The sequence below is a fragment of the Pogona vitticeps genome, chromosome 3 (assembly GCF_051106095.1).
Source record: "Pogona vitticeps strain Pit_001003342236 chromosome 3, PviZW2.1, whole genome shotgun sequence".
NCBI classification, from domain to species: Eukaryota; Metazoa; Chordata; class Lepidosauria; order Squamata; family Agamidae; genus Pogona; species Pogona vitticeps.
Genome location: NC_135785.1, coordinates 135,542,479 through 135,561,548, shown reverse-complemented (window position 1 = coordinate 135,561,548; position 19,070 = coordinate 135,542,479). Strand labels below are relative to the sequence as shown.

General features: G+C 41.2%; 1 pseudogene; it reads left to right on the top strand.

Annotated features, from left to right (window-relative positions):
• Positions 1-12,072: 12,072 nt before the first annotated feature.
• Positions 12,073-12,222, top strand: LOC140706217 (U1 spliceosomal RNA; annotated as a pseudogene).
• The last annotated feature ends 6,848 nt before the right edge of the window (positions 12,223-19,070 follow it).

Genomic DNA, 19,070 nt, shown 5'->3' with positions numbered 1-19,070 from the left:
AGGTACACCTAGAAGATTACCTACGCGCCTCAGACTGTCCCTGACTAGACCCCCCTTGCTCTGGGCACACTTGCCAAGGCTTTGCTGGACCACTGGACAACTGGACCAGTCGTATCCCACACGCTGGACACCAATCAATGTGACAAACCCAGACCTACTGGGATCTGCCACACAGTTACACTAAGCTGCCACCAACCATTCCCTTTAAGAAGTCACACAGACCAGGGATGGATTTTTAAACAATAAAAAGAATAGGTTTATTTAAATACACACAGGGAAAAATAAACAATCAGGTGAATAGGATAAAGTAACGTGGCTTATTCTCACTCATACAAGCATACAGTTTGGTTCACCCAGAACCCTTAACTTAAAGCACAGACCCTGAACCTATCAGTTCTGGCTAACCAACAGACACCTGAACCTATCAGGTTGGTACTCTGACACACAGTAGTACCCTGTCTGACACACAGACTCCCACAACAGCTTCTTCTTCCCAGCTGCTGCTTCGTCACATCCCAGTGTCTCTCAGTGTCTGTCTCAGCATCTCCTCTCCACCACACAGGCATCACATATTTATACAGTACAGCCCCTCCTCCTGATGTCCCGCCTTCCACTCCCCATAGGATGGAACTTTCCCTCCAAACCCATGACAGACAGGTAACATCAGTGCTGTTATGTAACACTCCCATCCCTTCTACAGCCCTTCTTGATGTGGCTAATTAAAGGAATTGCTTAATCCACAGTAAAATAACCAAATAACACTTTAAAAAATTATATCTTAACAGGGAAAACACTCATATGCACAATGCTCATTGGTGCATCCTAACATAAAACCTTCCCCACTCCCTCATGTGAATGTGAGGAGAAGGGGTTCAAACTCCCTTCACAGCCTGTTTCACCTCCTGCTCTCCCACAATTGGAAAGCTTCTGCAAAACCATTCCTGCTCTTTGTATCATGACAGTCATAGGCATAACTCTTAGGATAATGGCTCTTTATTTTACAGTGGACCCTTGACTTACAGACGGCTTGCCTTACAGACTTTTTGAGTTACAGACTTCTCTGGCCGCAAAATTTAGGTTTGACTTGCAGACTGACATTTGACTTACAGACCAGAAAAAAACCAAAATGGAACAAAACGGCCTGTTACGGGATTAATCGGTTTTCAATGCACTGTAGGTCAATGGAGACTTGACTTACAGACTTTTTGACTTGAGAACCGCCTTCCAATACAGATTAAGTTCTCAAGTCAAGACCCCACTGTATTTATCTTTTATGAGTTTTTAATATAATACTTGCTTGATTCTTTTTAATATTTGTATCTTCACTGTTTCTAGCTTTTAAATATTGTCTTCTAATTGTTGCAAGCCATCTTTGATCCTTTTAAGGAGAAAGGTAGGGTAAAAATATTTTATATAAATAATAAATAAATGTTGTATATCTTAAAAATTCTTTCCCAGTTGCCATCATTTTGACATTTTCTCCTTTGCAACTCCCTCCCAGTAAAAATAGAAAACAACAAAAATAATGGCCAAACTAAATTCTTGAAAATCCAGACCTCAATGCAACATTGTGCTGGTGTTGAAGTGTCAGTGTGGCAGGTATCTCCTTTTTTTGCCTTTCTCTCCCCACTGTAGCCTTTGGCATCCCATGAAAACTGGCTCCAGATGATTTCCCATCCCTTTGCAGCAGCTCTTTTGGGGTCCCCAGGCATATGCTATGGTGAAGGGAGATTACCCTATTCCTGATTCTGCTGATGGAAGCTGTTCTATCAATTGATATCCATGGCTGGATTTAATGTACATATTTGTTAGTTACAAATATCTCACAGTTTCTAAAATGTAGTTACAGGACTTGACTGTCCTTTTTTGATCTTTTCTTCTCAACCACCCTGTGAAGTAGATAGGATGACTCAGGGTTCTCCAAAGAGTTTTCTGACTTGGTAGGGACTCAGACCTGAATCTCTCAAGTTTATCTTCATGTATGCCACTATGACTTTTATTTCAACAGATTAAGATAGCAGGATAGTTTATATGAATAATAAAACCATTTTTAAATGGAAACTGGAACTGATATGTACTCTAGAAAAAATACATTAGTGTTGGACAACTGCCGCTTTAGCAAAGGTGCTTGTGACAGACAGCTTAGATGTCACTCCTGTCATTCAGGTTAGAGATCTGGTGTGGGAGCCTATGATAGAACATGAGGGGTGGAATCAATGGAAGTTGGGGAGAAAAAAGACAGTTTGGGCCAGTTAGGGCTAGTTAAGGCACTTAGAGAGAGAATAAGAGACAGAGATATATACGTAGAGAGATTGAAAGAGTTAAAAGGGATAGGTAAGGAAAGATTGAAAACAAGAACTTGGAAAGTTGGTATTATTTATTTATTTATTCCATTTATACCCCACCTATCTGTTCACTGCGAACACTCTAGGTGGCTTAAAAATGTAAGTTGCATAGAAATAAATGGTAAGTAAAGTTGGTTTACATTGTATGAAAAAAATTATTTTATATATGATGATAAATGTAATTTAAATATAAAGTAAGAACATTAAAATGATTAAAACGTGTCATAGAATAAGTATATATTGCAAATGGTAAACTGGAAAAATGTTTGTAAAGAAAAGATGAATAATTGCATTTGTTGTGCATAAGGGTAACCCATTATAAGTGTTACCCCATGACACAAACTTTCCAAGGGGGGGAGGTATGTGATGGACAGCTCACACGTCATTCCTGTCAGTCAGGTTAGAGCTCTGGTGTGGGAGCCTATGACAGGACAGGAGGGGTGGAACCAACGGAACTAGGGGAGGAAAAAAAGACAGTTTGGGCCAGTTAGGGCTAGTTAGGGCAGTTAGAGAGAGAATAAGAGACAGAGATATATAGAGAGATTGAAACAGTTAAAAGGGATAGTTAAGGAAAGACTGAAAACAAGAACTTGGAAAGTTAGTGTGGTTAAGATTGGAAAGAGTTAAAAGTGCTAAGAAATAAATAGCTGAATATACCGTGTTTCTCCGATAATAAGACCTATCCCGAAAGTAAGCCGTCCCCTTAATTTGTAGGATTCCTCTAAAGTAAGCCCTCCCCCGAAAATAAGCCCTGTTGCCCTACTCGCGCCCTGGGTAAGCTTACCGAGGGCGCGAAAAAACATCCCTTCAGCAGAGCAGAATGCAGTAGGGAGAAAGCAGAGCTTCGCCCTTCATGGCAGTGCTTTCGTCTCAGGGCGCGCCGAACAGGATCCCGGGAGCCAACAGCCGTGCAAGCTCCTCCTCCGCCTGGAACTCCCCTGCCCGGCGCGCGAGGGAGAGAGAGGCACGAGCCCCGCGGGTGCCGCGCGGGCGCTCCTGCCCCTGGACCAGAGAGGAGGAGAACAAAAGCTTCAAGGCGGAGGGGAGGAGGCGACCAAGGCAGCATAGCGAGGAGCATCGCCTGCAAGCCGAGCAGGCATGCTCGCTCGCTGTGTTTTCCCCCTTCCCGGCAAAGCCCACCTTTTTGGCTCCCCTTCCTCCTCGTTTCGCTTCCACAGTGCTGAGGGCTTCGCAGAGAGCCAGAAAGCGAGAGGAGCCAAGCAGGAAAGCAGGAAGGAGAAGCCCAGTTCTTCTCAGCCGCTGCCTTTCCCCAGCCTCCGTCTCCTCCCTGGCCGAGCCCAAGTAGCCGCCGCCGCCGCCGCCGCCGCTGCTGGTGCGGCTGTCACCAGCTTTCGGGGGAAAATGCTCTGGTTTCTCTTCAGATCGCATTTTTGGGGGAGGGCTTATTTTAATGACGGGTCATTAAAATAAGCCCTCCCCCGAAAATAAGCCCTCTGCCCTTTTCTTTCCCCCAAAAGATAATAAGACAGTGTCTTATTATCGGAGAAACACGGTAGTAATACCTTGATTAAAGTGAATCTACATAAGCAAACATAAATGTAATCAAGGCAACGTTTATTGAATTAATAATAAAAGACCATCCATGTTTTTCTTTATATGATTTACCTACAAACCCATAAATAAACATTGTTATATTTGACAGTCATATTTGGTACAGTGAGGAACATATCCTCTGGTGGCAGTGAAAAAGGGTGAAAAGTACATGTTGTGCCCGAAAAAGAACCTGGGTGTGTAGAAAAACAAACAGGGGAACTAAGGGTGTGTGACAGTACTGTTATCTAATACAGATGTCCTGGCCTCCAATGATTGCCCTAAAGGTTGGATAGTTTGCAGTTCAGATATCCAAGTCTTAAACCATTTATGGCTTTATTACAAGAACTTGAATTGTGCCCAGAGAAAATCTTTATCAGATCTTTACCATTTTTGCCTACTTACAGAACCCAGCAATTTAATTTTAATTAAATTCTGCAGCCAGAATGTTAACAGGAAACATGTTAACAACCCTGTTACAACAGTTCCACTGGCTGCCAATCCATTTCCAGGCACAATTCAAAATGCTGGTTTTAACCTACAAAGCCTTAAATGGCTTGGGTCCAAACTATTTAAAATACCTCATCTCCCTCTATGAGCCTGCCCAGGCATTAAGATATCTCAGTCCCACCACTCACACAGGAGCACTTGGTGGGGATGCAGGAGAGGGCTTTCTCTTTTGCTGTTCCCAGACTCTGGAACTCCCTCCCATGGGAAACTAGGTTGCCCCATCTTTGCTGTTTTTCCACAGGCAGGCAAATACTTTTTCCTCAGGAAGACTTCCTCAATGACTGGTGGTCTGAGAGGGGTTTTAAATGGATTGCCAGGATTGGGGAGTACAAAGGGGCTTGTGTTTAAATTTTGGATGGGGATTCCTAACATCAGAGATTGGTTACTAGTTGTTAGAGGCACAACTGCTGGATCATAGCTGTCAGTTCAACCATGGACCTACGCTTGGTCAGGACTCTGAAAGTAATGAAGAGAGTGCCTTTGGGAAGTTATGATTAGAGATGGTGATGAACAGTAGTTTGATGTGGTTTATGGGTTGTCATACTGGACAACCCATGACACACAAATTTTCCCAAGGACATTCAATGAACCACTAATCAGTTTGTCAGGGATTTTTTAGACTGCTTGTGGCTCTCTAAAAAAAGAACAAACTGAAACTCCCTTCCCACTGCCCCACTTTGATGCCTTACCTTGGCCTGCCAGTGGCAATGGCAGCAGCTAGGCTGCTGAAATGGAAACTGCAGTTCTGACTGACAAGTCTGCTATCTCTGCAAGTGCTGATCAGCTGATTGGGTCCATAGGCAGAGAAATCAGGCTAGCTGGGGAGAACTATGCTGGCAGGCCATCTCAGCCTCTGCAGGTGCCAATCAGCTAATCAGTACCCACAGAGGCAAAGAGATCAAACTCACCTGCCAGGTGGAGATTGAGCTTACGGATATATTTAAAATGATAACAAGGCTGACCTCTTGAGTAGCACAAATCTCTGGTTCTAATAGTGTTCTGACTGCATAAAACTAATGGCCCTGGTCAGAGTAACTAGAGACCAAATTGCTAACATGCGCTGGATTATGGAGAAAGCTAGGGAGTTCCTGAAAAACATTTACTTCTGCTTCATTGACTATGCAAAAGCCTTTGACTGTGTGGACCACAGCAAACTATGGCAAGTCCTTAAGGAAATGGGAGTGCCCCACCACCTTATCTATCTCCTGCAAAACCTATATGTGGGACAGGAAGCAACAGTTAGAACTGGATATGGAATAACTGATTGGTTCAAAATTGGGAAAGGAATACGACAAGGCTGTATATTGTCCCCCTGCTTATTTATATGCAGAATACATCATGCGAAAGGCTGGACTGGAGGAATACCAAGCCGGAATCAAGATTGCTGGAAGAAATATCAACAACCTCCGATATGCAGATGATACCACTCTGATGGCAGAAAGTGAGGAGGAATTAAGGAACCTTGTAATGAGGGTGAAAGAGGAGAGTGCAAAAATGGTTTGAAGCTCAACATCAAAAAAACTAAGATCATGGCCACTGGTCCCATCACATCCTGGCAAATAGAAGGGGAAGATATGGAGGTAGTGACAGATTTTACTTTCTTGGGCTCCATAATCACTGCAAATGATGACAGCAGTCATGAAATTAAAAGACACCTGCTTCTTGGGAGGAAAGCAATGACAAACCTAGACAGCATCTTAAAAAGCAGAGACATCACCTTGTCAACAAAAGTCCATATAAAAGCTATGGTTTTTCCTGTAGTGATGTACGGAAGTGAGTTCTGGACCATAAAGACGGCTGACCACCGAAGAATTGATGCTTTTGAATTGTGGTGCTGGAGGAGACTCTTGAGAGTCCCCTGGACTGCAAGGAGAACAAACCTATCCATTTTGAAGGAAATCAACCCTGATTGCTCACTGGAAGGACAGATTCTGAAGCTGAGGCTCCAGTACTTTGGCCATCTCATGAGAAGAGAAAACTCCCTGGAAAAGACCCTGATGTTGGGAAAGTGTGAAGGGAAGGGGAGAAGGGGACGACAGAGGATGAGATGGTTGGATAGTGTGATCGAAACTACCAACATGAATTCGACCCAACTCCAGGAAGCAGTGGAAGACAGGAGGGCCTGACGTGCTCTGGTCCACAGTGTCACGAAGAGTTGGACATGACTAAACGACTAAACAACAACAACAATGGCCCTGGTGGGAAAACTTAGGAAACAAAATGGAAAGCTTCCATACACCAAGTCAAGCTGCTTTGCCATCCATGCCAGGGTTGTCTGTCAGCAACTCTTCTGATGCCTGAGCAGGGGCCTTTCACATTCATTGCCACTTAACTTTAAATTAACAACCTGGAGATGCAAGCGATTGGATTCAGGACCATCTTTGTGTGTTAACCATATATTCTGCTAACAAACAGTGATCTTTCTCATTATTGTCTTCATCAGACAGCTTGATGTTCAGTGCTATTCAATTAGTTTTGGTATGGGCATAAAAATGCACATCTACAATTTTTGTGCATGTATGTTTTGACTTGCTAAATTGGGCCACAACTGCATAACACCCTTCATTGTAATTAAATAAATAAATGCTTCAAATGTACTGTACAGCTTTTATGTAAAATAAATAAATAAATAAAAAGAGGCCTCCAAGTAAGTCAGGAGCCATTTCTGCATACAACTAAAACATAATTTTGACATTTCTATTTGCAACATATTGTAGCTAAGTAATATGTCTGCCACTTTTCTTCTTCATAAAGTTCCCACATACTGTCATTCACTGAAGCATTATGCTAAGTGTTTATTATTCGTGCTGTCACAGAATTTTGCCTGAAGCAAATTTTGAGATGAATTTGGAAGGTCCTGCTGAGGTGAAACACCTTCTAGAATTCTGAAGGATGCTAAAGGAATTTTCAATAGAACAAGCAAGGCTTTTTAAAGGGAACATTCATGCATCCCCTAACTTTACACAAAATAACATAAATGAAGATTAAAGTGGATATATACATGGGCAAACTGTCTGTATGAATTTTGGACGTAGTTTAAGGAATGTTATTAAGATTAGCAATGTTTTTCAGAGTGAAGGATTCATATAATTTTAAATCAAGACTGTAGCAATATAGAGAATTGCAGTTTGTGAGGAAAAAAGCTGTGTTGTTGCATAAAAGGTGTTACATGAATATAATTTTTTATTCAAAGAGATCTCATACAAAAATACATTGATATAAATAGCTACAATACTGTGCAGTAGCTCTCCTGTGGCCTTGAAGGGAATATTACATTATATTGTAGCTTCTACAGAAGTTACAAAGTTTTTGTCATCATAAGTAATAATAGGATTATGTGCCCATATCAAACACACATACACCCCACAGATACAAATATGGGACAGATTAGTGAGAAGGTCATTGCCATGAACAAAATGGTCCTACGTACATGCACATGACAATTGTTGACTTCTCTTTCCAGCAGCACCATCAGTAGCAACCCTGCTCTCTTCATGCTTTTCTCTCCTGTGATCTTCCTCTCTTTCAAGATGGCTTCTGAGGTATTACTAGGATCTGCAATGGGGGGCAGTAAATATCTCATTTGCATACCATGTGGCTAACCAGCCATAGTCCTCTGGTTCTGACTATAGAGTTTGAAGTGACATTTGCTTACTGCATTCTCTAGTCCTATTCAGTCATTCAGGAAAAGATTAATCTGAATGTTTGGAAGGAATGCTGGTCATAACTTCATAGTTATGAACAGCGAGTATAAAGACAAAAGATTCCACTACGAGACCCTGAAAATGTGGGGTTCTTGACTGCTTTCAAGGTCTCCTAGAGGAGTCTTTTATCTTTATCCTGTCATTCTTCATTACTATGGAGAGTAACAGCAAGACTGTGAGTCTAGCACTCTCCCGTTGCTCACACATCATTTCTGAATGCCCAGATAGGTATTTTGCCCATTAAATCTACCTTTAAAAATCTACCTTGAAATTGTAGGACTTGGAATTATGATGGGTGTCAACTTGCATTATTTATTTATTTATTTATTTATTTATTTATTTATTTATTTATTTATTTATTTATTTATTTATTTATTTATTTATTTATTTATTTCCCGCCTATCTGGTCTTGCGACCACTCTAGGCGGCTTACAAACACATAATACAACAATAAATATAAAAAAGAATTATTACATTAAATAGCCAATTCTCCAAGATGGGGAAGAAAAAATGAAAAATAAACCACAAAAGAAGAAGAGAAAGGAAAGAATCAGATATTAACTGGAGGGAAGGCCTGCCTGAACATCCATGTTTTTAATTGGTTTTTAAAAATACCCAGCGAGGTATTTTGAATGTGGGAATATAGGCATTTTAGTTTATATAGCAAAATGTATGCAAGGCACTGTAATTGGAAATGTCACCTGCATGTTTTATGTTTGGGCTTCACCCCAGGAAACATAGAAGTAGGGGCTGGGAGTGGATAACCCACCCACCACCTTCTATATTTACTTTGGGAAACATGGCTCTTAAGACATGTATGTGACATTCATAACTGTGTTTGCTGCCTACTTACTTTGCCATTTAAAGTCAAGGACACTTTGTAATACTCTTCAAAATGTAAACCTGGAATATTCTCTTAATTCAGCCTATGTATCTAACAGGAAAGCACTGACCATTTCCCTGGCTTATAGTTATCTTGAAGGGATTATTTCCTTTCACATTCATTCCAATCAATGCATGGAAAGTACATATTTAAACAGAGAGTGTGACATGACTCTAAGTGATCTTTGAAAAGAATAGCAATTTGGTGGGTGGGATTGTTCTTAGAGAAATGATTGCTTCAAAAACTATTTCCAGAACACCTTTTCTCATCCAATATTGAAAATGTCTTGTGGGAAAATGATGTACAACACACACAATGTCATAAATGTAAGGATCTCTGTTTAATAATAATATTTACCTTTTCATCATTCTGGGAAAGGAGCTGTTTTCATAGTCAGTCCATAATATCACAGTAATACTGCCTGATGGAGAAGGAAGTATTAAAAGAAACTTTTGAGGAAGGGGAATATTCATAATACAGTACAATAATCAGAGAGGGGGAACACTTACAAGCCAGAAAATATAAACTGTAAACAAAAACAATGGTAAAATATAGCTGTAAATATAAACAATGGTGATTATTTAAAGAGAGAGAGAGATTACCACAGTATAATAGGCAAGGGGATGTAAAGGGCTTACTTTGAGCCTTCTTCACCCAAAATTAATTTTAACTCAACAAAGATATTACAGACTCACTATTTGGACTGGATTGTACTGATTAAATCCCAAAAATAAATTTTGATTATTTAACAAGGTAGAATAGTTTGGTGAAGAGATCCCCATGTTACAACAGATCTTTCATAAAGAACCTTTCTCATTCTTATAGTCTGTACATTTTAGCAACTAGAAGGTATTACTGTGCTATGAACTTTTCATTCAGTACCCATTCAGTAGGATCTAGAAATGAACCAACATGAAAGGAAAACTAAGGCATACTATCTATTAGTTTGGTTGAAGGGCATTATATACCGTATTTTTTGCTCCATAAGACGCACCTCCAAATAAGACACACCTCATTTTTAGGAGAGGAAAACCGGAAAAAAATATTCTGGCAAATTCATAAGGCAGTAGCAATAGATAGATGTTGTCACATCAATTACCTCAAACTTCTTGCAGTGTACAACACAGTGAGAGCTTTTGAACAATTTGTAGTTGGCAAAGTTATTCCAATAGCCGCAGACAACAACACTACAATGCTTTATATCAACCACCAAGGAGGAACAAAATCATGTCTTTCTTGCTACTAACAGTACAGTTTTGGGACTGGTGTATTCTCAAGCATGTCATTTCACATGTCATACATGTACCAGAAGTAGAGAATCATGAAGCAGACTTCTACATCAGGATGACACACAATGAGTGGGAATTACCATCTCAAGTTTTAACACTTATAATGGATTGTTATTGCACTGAAAGAGATGAATAAACAGATTGTTACTGGGTAGTCAATAAGAGCTATGATGAAGAAATCACCATCAGCACAGGTGTAAGCAAACAGCAAAGCATGCCTCCCTTCCACTCCCTCCCTTCCTTCCTTACAGCAATAAAGTTTTCTCTCTCCATCATTCAGTTCTTTACTTTGCAGCATGCAGCATGTCCACAGAGTGTGCTTACTTTTATCAGCTTTTGCAGCTGATCCTCCTGTTTCCTCCACTCTCTAATCATTTTTTCAGATGAGGAGGCCCAAAATGTCTCTGCACTGTTCACTGTTTCCATACTCCTTAGCATATTTTACTACCTTTAGTTTAAAAGGAATGTTATATGCTAGCCTTTTCTGCTTTGCACTGGTAGAATGAGTTCCCATACTCTGCAAGAAAAATGTGCCCCTTATTCATCACCACATCTACTGCCTGCTTCCTTTTACAAATATAATCTCAAAGCAGCACAGAATCATAGAATAATGGAGTTGGAAGGGGCCTATAAGGCCATCAATTCCAACCCCTGGTTCAATGCAGGAATCCAAATCAGAGCAGATCTGACAGATGCTTGTCCAATTTTAGAGACTACAATAGGATAAAATACAGTAGCTGGGAATCACAATGAAAAGATAAAATCTACCAGCAATATTGTAGAACAACAATGATTAAGAAAAACCAATAAAAACAGGGGGAGCGACACCATGCAGCTTTTGTTAACACAAAAATACTACTAAAATTTCTGTTTCCAGTTGTGTGTGTGTACGTGTGAAATGCTATTTATGAAATGTTGGGTTCTTAAACCAATTTTCAAGATTTCAAAGCTTTACTTGGACATATTCAGATCTGTGATTCAGATCTGCCCTCTGCAATTCAAATTGCCTTGCTCCTGATGAGTCCATAAAAACTGTGGCAAGCTAATACACCAAATAAAACCTGTAGCCCTAGTGGTAATATATTAAGGAAAGGAGTGTTAGGTCCCTTTTGGTTTCCCTTTTGAACTTTATTCTGCATGTGCTCAGTGCCTTTTTAATCATTCTGTGCTTCAGAATGAAATTTGGCTAACAATACACATTAGCCTCCCCCCTCCCAGGTCCCTTAATGTTTTAAATATCTGCAAAGTTACTTCTATTTAGGCTTAATTTATGGGGAAGTGATGCAGCTTACTACCAAGCTCTGAACTACAGACAGCTATATCTAGCCACCTTTTCCCCATCCAGCAGGCTCTCAGTAGTAATTTTATCTTCCCCTCGCCATTCTCAGGCCTATTAAACTTACTGGCAATTTTAGAAGCTTTTGTTTCTGTCTTCTCTCTCTCTCTCTCTCTGGTTCTCCACATGTCTGGTTGGTCACATGGTCTAACTTCTCTGCAGAAGGTGAAGGGAAAGAGACTCCTCCTTCCTGCTTTGCTTCTCCAATAGAGAAGCCAATTGGGTGATGCAAGCAGGCAGATATGCTAATATCTGTGCACTGAAGGATTGTGGGAGGAACATCCAGCCCCTGATGGGGGTCCTGCAGGGCACCCCAAAACACTGAAGAGCTCTCCTGGCCTCTTTTGGGATTGGGGCTGTGCAGCCCTGTTCTGATCAGGAGGTGCAGCCGGGGGTCACCATGCCTTTGGAGGGTAGGGCACACAAAGGGCCAGGAGGCTTAGGGGCCATTCAAACTCAGACCTGGCAGGGGAGATACCATTGTTGTAAAAGTGGTTTTCCCAGGGTAAGGCTCATCTATTGCAGAAGAGCTGACCCCTGTGATTTCCCCAAATGTGGGAAAATCAACTGCTTAAGTGGGGGACTGTGTTTCTGATTTTTCTAGAATCACTCTTTGGCTATTTGCATTGCTTGCTGCCATAGGCCTGTTTGCCTTGCTGGTTTTCCAGGTGGGCTGCAGGAAGCAGATCCTGGAAAGCTAGCAGTACAGAATGGTGAGGTCCAAACAGCAAGCAGTCTCTGTTGCCAGTTCAGAGGCCTCCCAGCATGGCTGTGGGAGGCTTTTGGGTGGTGGTTGCTGAACCCTGGGTTACTGCATTCACTCCATAAGACGCATGTACTTTCCCTCCCACCTTTTTGGAGAGAAAAAGTGTGTCTTATGGAGCGAAAAATATGGTATTTCATAACTCAAACCTGAGAACATGTCTGATAGTAAGAAAACATACAGCACTGAAGGGACCATAGCACTACATGAAACATGCAAGAAGAACACACCTCTAATCAGATCACACAGAATACAGTTTGGAAAGATAAAACACAGCCAGATTTATACATATATGTACACGTTTTGTTCCCTCAAAGAGTCTCTGTAAAGGAATAAGGCTGGCCAGGTTTTCCTTTACCAGGGCAGGTTATCTGACCTTCCAATCTAGATTGGAGGAACAAACAGACACAGCAGGGGTCATTCCTTCCACCAATAGACACAGCTGGGCTTTTGTCTCTCTTCCTCTAGGTAAATATGACAATCCTATGCAAATTGAACTCTGGCACCTGGACAGTCTTATTGCACAATACCTTTTCCTATACAAACATTATTTCCTATCACCTTGGAAGTCTCCAACCTTGCAAACTCTTTGCAACATAATGAAGTGTTTTCCTGTCAATAGAATACAACAATGTAACAATGTATTTCCCTAACTGCTGCCTATGGACTCACCTTGTTGTAAAATTCCATCTTTTCTGTGATTCCCACTCCGATAAAGTTTTGGATTCCTCTGTAACTCCACCCCTTCTGCCAATAGGTCATGACCCACCCATTTCTCCATTTGTCCTCCCATTCCCTTGTGTAACCAATGTTAGAAAAGTTCTGTTCTTCCCATGCATAGCACGGTTGTTCCTGCCTACATTTGGAGGCGTGACTTTTATCATGCTTTTTATATAGCTAAATAAAACAGCAACCATTTGAACTCTCTCTCGAGTCAAGATTTATTGGAATTAATTTTGACTTGGAAAGTCTAGGAGCTAGCCTGGACTTAACGGCACAGTGAAATGGTGGCAGCTATACTTTCTTTTAGGAAAGTCTGTTGATCACTATTTTGAAATTACTGAACAGTTGACCTTAAACATAACCTGGAGCTCCTTGAAACTAGGGTACCATCCAATCTGACTTGTATCCAAATATTTAATTAATAGATTGGGACAGACTTGTCCTGGTCTGGTTTGGAAATGGCATGGATTGATTCGTTTGTGGGTTCCTGAAGAAATTTATATGCATGATTTTGGATGGGGATGCTATACAGCACCATCAAATTCATGGCTGGACTTTCTTCTCTTTTTTTAAGCAGAGCTCCTACCAACTTTCTCCTTTCCTTCTATTCTGTGTCTCCCAGGAGCTATATGCTCTACTCTTAGCCTAGCTCCCACCCTTTAATGAATCCAGCCTGCATCAACCAGCAACAGGTATTCAAGAATGAAAGAAAATAGAAAACTATGGGAGGGGGCAGGAAAATAATCCCTAGCACTTCTTTATCATTTTCCAGTCAGAGCCTACACAAGACAATCAATCACCCATCTTATGTAAATCTGCACACACAACCCTAAGAGTAATGAAAACTCTGTGTAGAAAGAAAATGGAAAAAGAAAAGTAAAAGGAATAAAATTCTGACCATGACTAGTCTAGTAAATGATGTAGCACCTGCGAAAACACCGCCCATATCTCCAAGGAGACGTTCGCGGGGTTCCGGAGAATGGGATGGATCCGAAAGACAGACAAACCACAATACTGCTGAGCAGAGCCCAGGGGATCTCAGCCGGGTCTTGTCTATTCCTTCTTCTCCAAAAGCCACACTCCTTTAATAAGCCAAATAGCCAACACAGACATAACCATGAGATATACTCAGATTAATCTGGGCTCTAGAAATCTTTGGTAGCGAACATATAAGGCCAATTAATATTCCTCAGCTAGTCTGAACAAGAAACAATGCTTCTAGATAGAAATCAATCATTACTGTTTTATTAATAAAAGTTGTTAAAGTAAAGAAACCAAATGTTTAGTTGGTACATTTTCAATACAAGGCACAGATAATTCCTCCCCCACTCCAGCTAGAAAAATAAAGAAATGAAACTATGCTAACTAATATAAAGGGTAACATAGTCCATCTCACGTGTCCTGGGTTCACAAGCTGTCGTAGATGCAATCCAGGTGTTTCCCCTCAGCCCATGGCAGAGGAAACTATTTGTAATCCATGATGGAACACACACTACTTTCTCTCCTCCATCGCTTCTTCTTCCCAGAGTTCCCAAGGGCCAGAAACTTCTGGACAGGTCACGCCCCATATTCCCACGAGAGCTACAGAAATGCTTTGGCTACCAGGAATGTTTCTCCTTAGCAACTAGATAAGAGATAGCCACGGTGGCTCATCTCAGAAACTACACAGAAATCCTAATTTAAAATGGATTCTATTGAGACAGGCTTACCCATAAAAACACATCTCATCACATGCCCCCTGTGATTACAAATAAAATTCAGAGAAGTTAATCTGATCTAATTTTTCGTAATCAAGTATAAGTAACTAAAAAGTAATGCAAAGTAACTAACTGGTTATATATCAAAATTCAACTACAAAGCAAATATGATAATACTGAAACATAGCACACTGTTGAATACATTGTTTCAACGTTCAGGTTCATAAGAATCTTCACCGTACATTCTAGAAAGACCATCTGCCACAACATTCACTTTTCCAGGAATGTGTTGAACTTCAAAATCAAAGTCTTGCAATGCTAAACTCCATCTCAACAATTTTTGGTTGTGAGATTTCATCTTCTGCAACCAAACTAGAGCTCTGTGATCTGTTTGAAGAGTAAATTTACGCCCCATAGATAAGGTCTAAGTAAATTTAGAGACCAAAATATAGAAAGAGCCTCTTTTTCAGGTACTGCGTAATTTCTCTCTCTCTCCAAGAGTTTTCTAGAGAAGTAGGAAATAGGGTAAAGATTCCCATCTTCTCCTTGCTGTAACAAAACGGCTCCAAGTCCTAATTCAGAGGCATCTGTTTGTAGAACGAATGGTTTGTCGAAATCTGGGGACTTCAATATGGGTGCATTCACAATCTTAGCTTTTAAAGCATCAAAGGCACCTTGACACTCCGGAGTCCATTTTACCTTGACAGGCTGTCTCTTCTTAGTAAGCTCTGTCAGAGGTGAACCCAAATGACTAAAATCAGGAATGAATTTTCTATAGTAACCAACTAGGCCCAAAAACAAGCGTACCTGTTTCTTAGTTTTAGGAATAGGCCAATCATTAATAGCTTGTACTTTGGCTTGCAGAGTCTGAATTTCTCCTTGCCCAATCAAATGACCTAAGTACATGACTTTCCCTTGCATCCATTGACATTTGCTAGCTTTGACTGTCAGTCCTGCTTGCTGAAGTCTGGACAAAACAGTTTCAATGTGAGACATGTGAGAATCAAAATCAGAACTGAAAATGGCAACATCATCAAGATAAGCACTTGCAAAAGGTAAACCTTGTAAAAGTTTGTCTATCATCCTTTGAAATGAAGCACCAGCGTTCTTCAAACCAAATGGCAATCGTCGGAAACGAAAAGTTCCCACGTGCGTGATGAAAGCGGTCTTATCTCGTGAATCTTCGGCCAAATCTAACTGCCAATACGCATTCTTTAGATCGAGAATGCTGATAAACTTAGCTTTAGCAAGATGTTCAATTAAATCATCCATTCTAGGTAATGGGTAAGGATCTGGAACTGTAACACTGTTTAACTTTCTGTAATCAACACAAAATCTTACTTCCTCGAGAATTTCACCCATAGCATTTCGTTTTGGCACCAGAACCACCGGAGAAGTCCATGGGGAGAATGACGGTTCAATCACCCCCAAAGATAACATCTTTTGTATCTCTTGTTCAATCTGGGTAGCATGATTTCCAATTGCTCTATATGAGCTAGACCGTATGGGCTGGGTATTGTTCTCAGTAGTTATCACATGACTGACCAAATTGGTGTAACCCGGTTTATCTGAGAACACATCTTGGTGTTGTTCTAAGATCTGGAACAACCTTTCTTTCTGATCAACGGTACCTGTTAAAACAAGATTGTCAGACCAAGTACCTGCATCTTGCAATTCAGACAACATATCAATGGGTTCATTTGCAGCATGAAAATATTCAGCATGATATTGAAAAACCATTGCAGATCTATCCTTGTAAAGTTTCAGTCTATTGACATGATAAAGAACAGGTTTCTTGTTAGAACCCAACATTTTGACAAGATAGTTGACATTTCCCATTTTTTTAACAATTTCTCCTGGACCTTCCCAGACAACTTCTAACTTAGAAGGTCTGAGTGGGTTCAGAACCAGTACCAAATCACCCACAGAAAATTCCCTGTGTCTGGATCTCTTGTCGTGGTAGAACTTCTGGCTGGCTTGGGCGTCCATCAAGTTGTCTCTGGCCAACTCCTGGACAGCCAAGAGTTTCTCTTGAAGATTTCTGATGAAATCAGCAACTGGGGCAGTACTACTTTTAACCACGCCCTCCCATTCGGATTTTAGGAGGTCCAATGGTCCTTGTAGATTTCTTCCGAAGACCACCTCACTTGGGGAAAAACCACCTAGTGAAGAATGTGCTGAACTACGGTAGGCAAACAAAGCAAAAGGCAAGAGTTCATCCCAGATGTTTCCATAGACTTGGGTCAACGTTTTAATCATCCGAAGCAAAGTTTGTTGACCTCTCTCCACCATACCATGAGATTGAGGATGATGGGACGTACTGAAACTGAGGGTTATTCCACTTATCTCGCAGATCTTACGCATGAGTTCACTTGTGAAAGCTCCTGCTTGATCACAAGTGATTTTGGATGGTACACCAATACGTGAACACAAGTCAACGATGATTCTAGCTATGGTGGTAGCTGTAAGGTTGCTAATAGCATAAGCTTCTATCCATCTGCTAGCGGAGCAGATGAAAGTAATGATGTACTTCTTCTTGGTTTTAGTAGGAACGAATGGTCCTAGCACATCCATTTGCAAATACTTGAACACTTGGTCGGGAACTTCCATAACTTGCATCTCGGCTTTCACCTGGTCGGTTTGATGGCCTGTTCATTGGCAAAAGTCACAGGAACTGACATAGTCCTTTACAGTTTTAGAAACACCAGGCCAGTAAAAATGTTGAGAAATTCTCTTGAGGGTTTTTTGTATTCCTTGGTGCCCACTGGAAGGATGGTCATGAGCCATTTCTAGAATTCTTAGTCTATACTCAGAAGGCACCACTAACTGTTGAATAGGTTGGGCATCCATATTGGACTTGGGGTAGTACTCTCGATACAACAGTCCATTTTCACCCCATAAAAAGCTAACTTGCTGCTGTGCAAGACGTTCAGCATAGTTGTCTGCTTGTGACCTCAAAGAAGCTAGAGAGGGATCATTAAGTTGCTTCAATCTAAAGTCCTTTGATCCCTTTGGTATCACCTCCTCTATTGTAGTTTCAGTTTTAGCTGCATTATCAGGTTTGGTCACAAGAGGCTGCTGTTGGGTAAGGTCTCCATCTGAGCTATCCTCAGTGGATTCCTGCTCCAGTTCAGGACCATGCATCTCCCTACTTTGAGAACGTGTGACTACCTGCATCGAAGCCGCATTTTGACTTTGCATGTGATCCAAAAAGGCAAGATCATTTCCAAGCAGAAAATCAGGTTTTCCCTCATGGGTTAGGATATGTTTTGCATCTGACCAGGACTTGTAGGTAATTTTTACATATGCCAAAGGACCAAACTTCTGCTCAGTCTCTATAGACCCATAAGTTTTTATTGGACACCTCAGATTGTTCAGAATCAAGGTGGGGTCTAGAAACTGTCGACTTATCGAAGAAATGTCGGCACCTGAGTCGCGAAAAGTGCTCAAAGCCATATCGCCTGTTGGTGTGTGCAGGAAGACTACCTCAGTGAACGAGCGGGTCGCCCAGTCCCTCTGTGCATCTGGCACTATGCATTCAGGGTCCATAACAGAAAACCTCTCTCCTGATGCAGTCTCTTTTACAATTTCTGAGGAAATTGAAGCAATTTGTAAGTCCAAAATTCTAGGCACATAGTGGTTTACTTTGGCCTGTGTTCCACTGGCTTGAGAAGGGGTTACAGATGTGCTAACTCCCTCTGGATTCTGTGGAGGCCTAATACTTGACTGGTTAGGCACAGAAGTTGCAGTACTGGTGGCTGGCGCCTGTATAGTTCCCACTGGCTCCGAACTAACATACGCCATCTTGGGAGTACTTGTTTTATTTCTGCGTGGAGTTGGGACAGGAGTTTTTCTAACTGGCTCCTTATCTTGGTTAGCTGGCACATTCAACCTTGGGCAATCACGTCGCAGATGTGAGCCACCACACTCATAGCATTTAAGAGGTGTTTTACTCTGGCTAGGAGCTAGGCTCCTTCGTGGTTCAAATGAACTTTGTCTGGGGTCTTGGGAAAAAGACTTTCTAACTTCAGGCTGACTTTGTCTCTTAGGGACCACTGGAACAATCTTTGCTCTAACAGCTGGTTCAGGCTTCCTAAAGGAAAGAATCTCGTCAGTTCTTAAGGCCAGGGCCTGCAGGTCTTTGAAGTCTTTCTCCAACAAAGTACTCCTTATCTCTGTAGGTACCAAACTAAGAAAATGCTCCATGTACATCACTGTTCTCAAATCTTTGAAGGTTCTCACGCCTAATGAGTCCAACCATTGATCTCC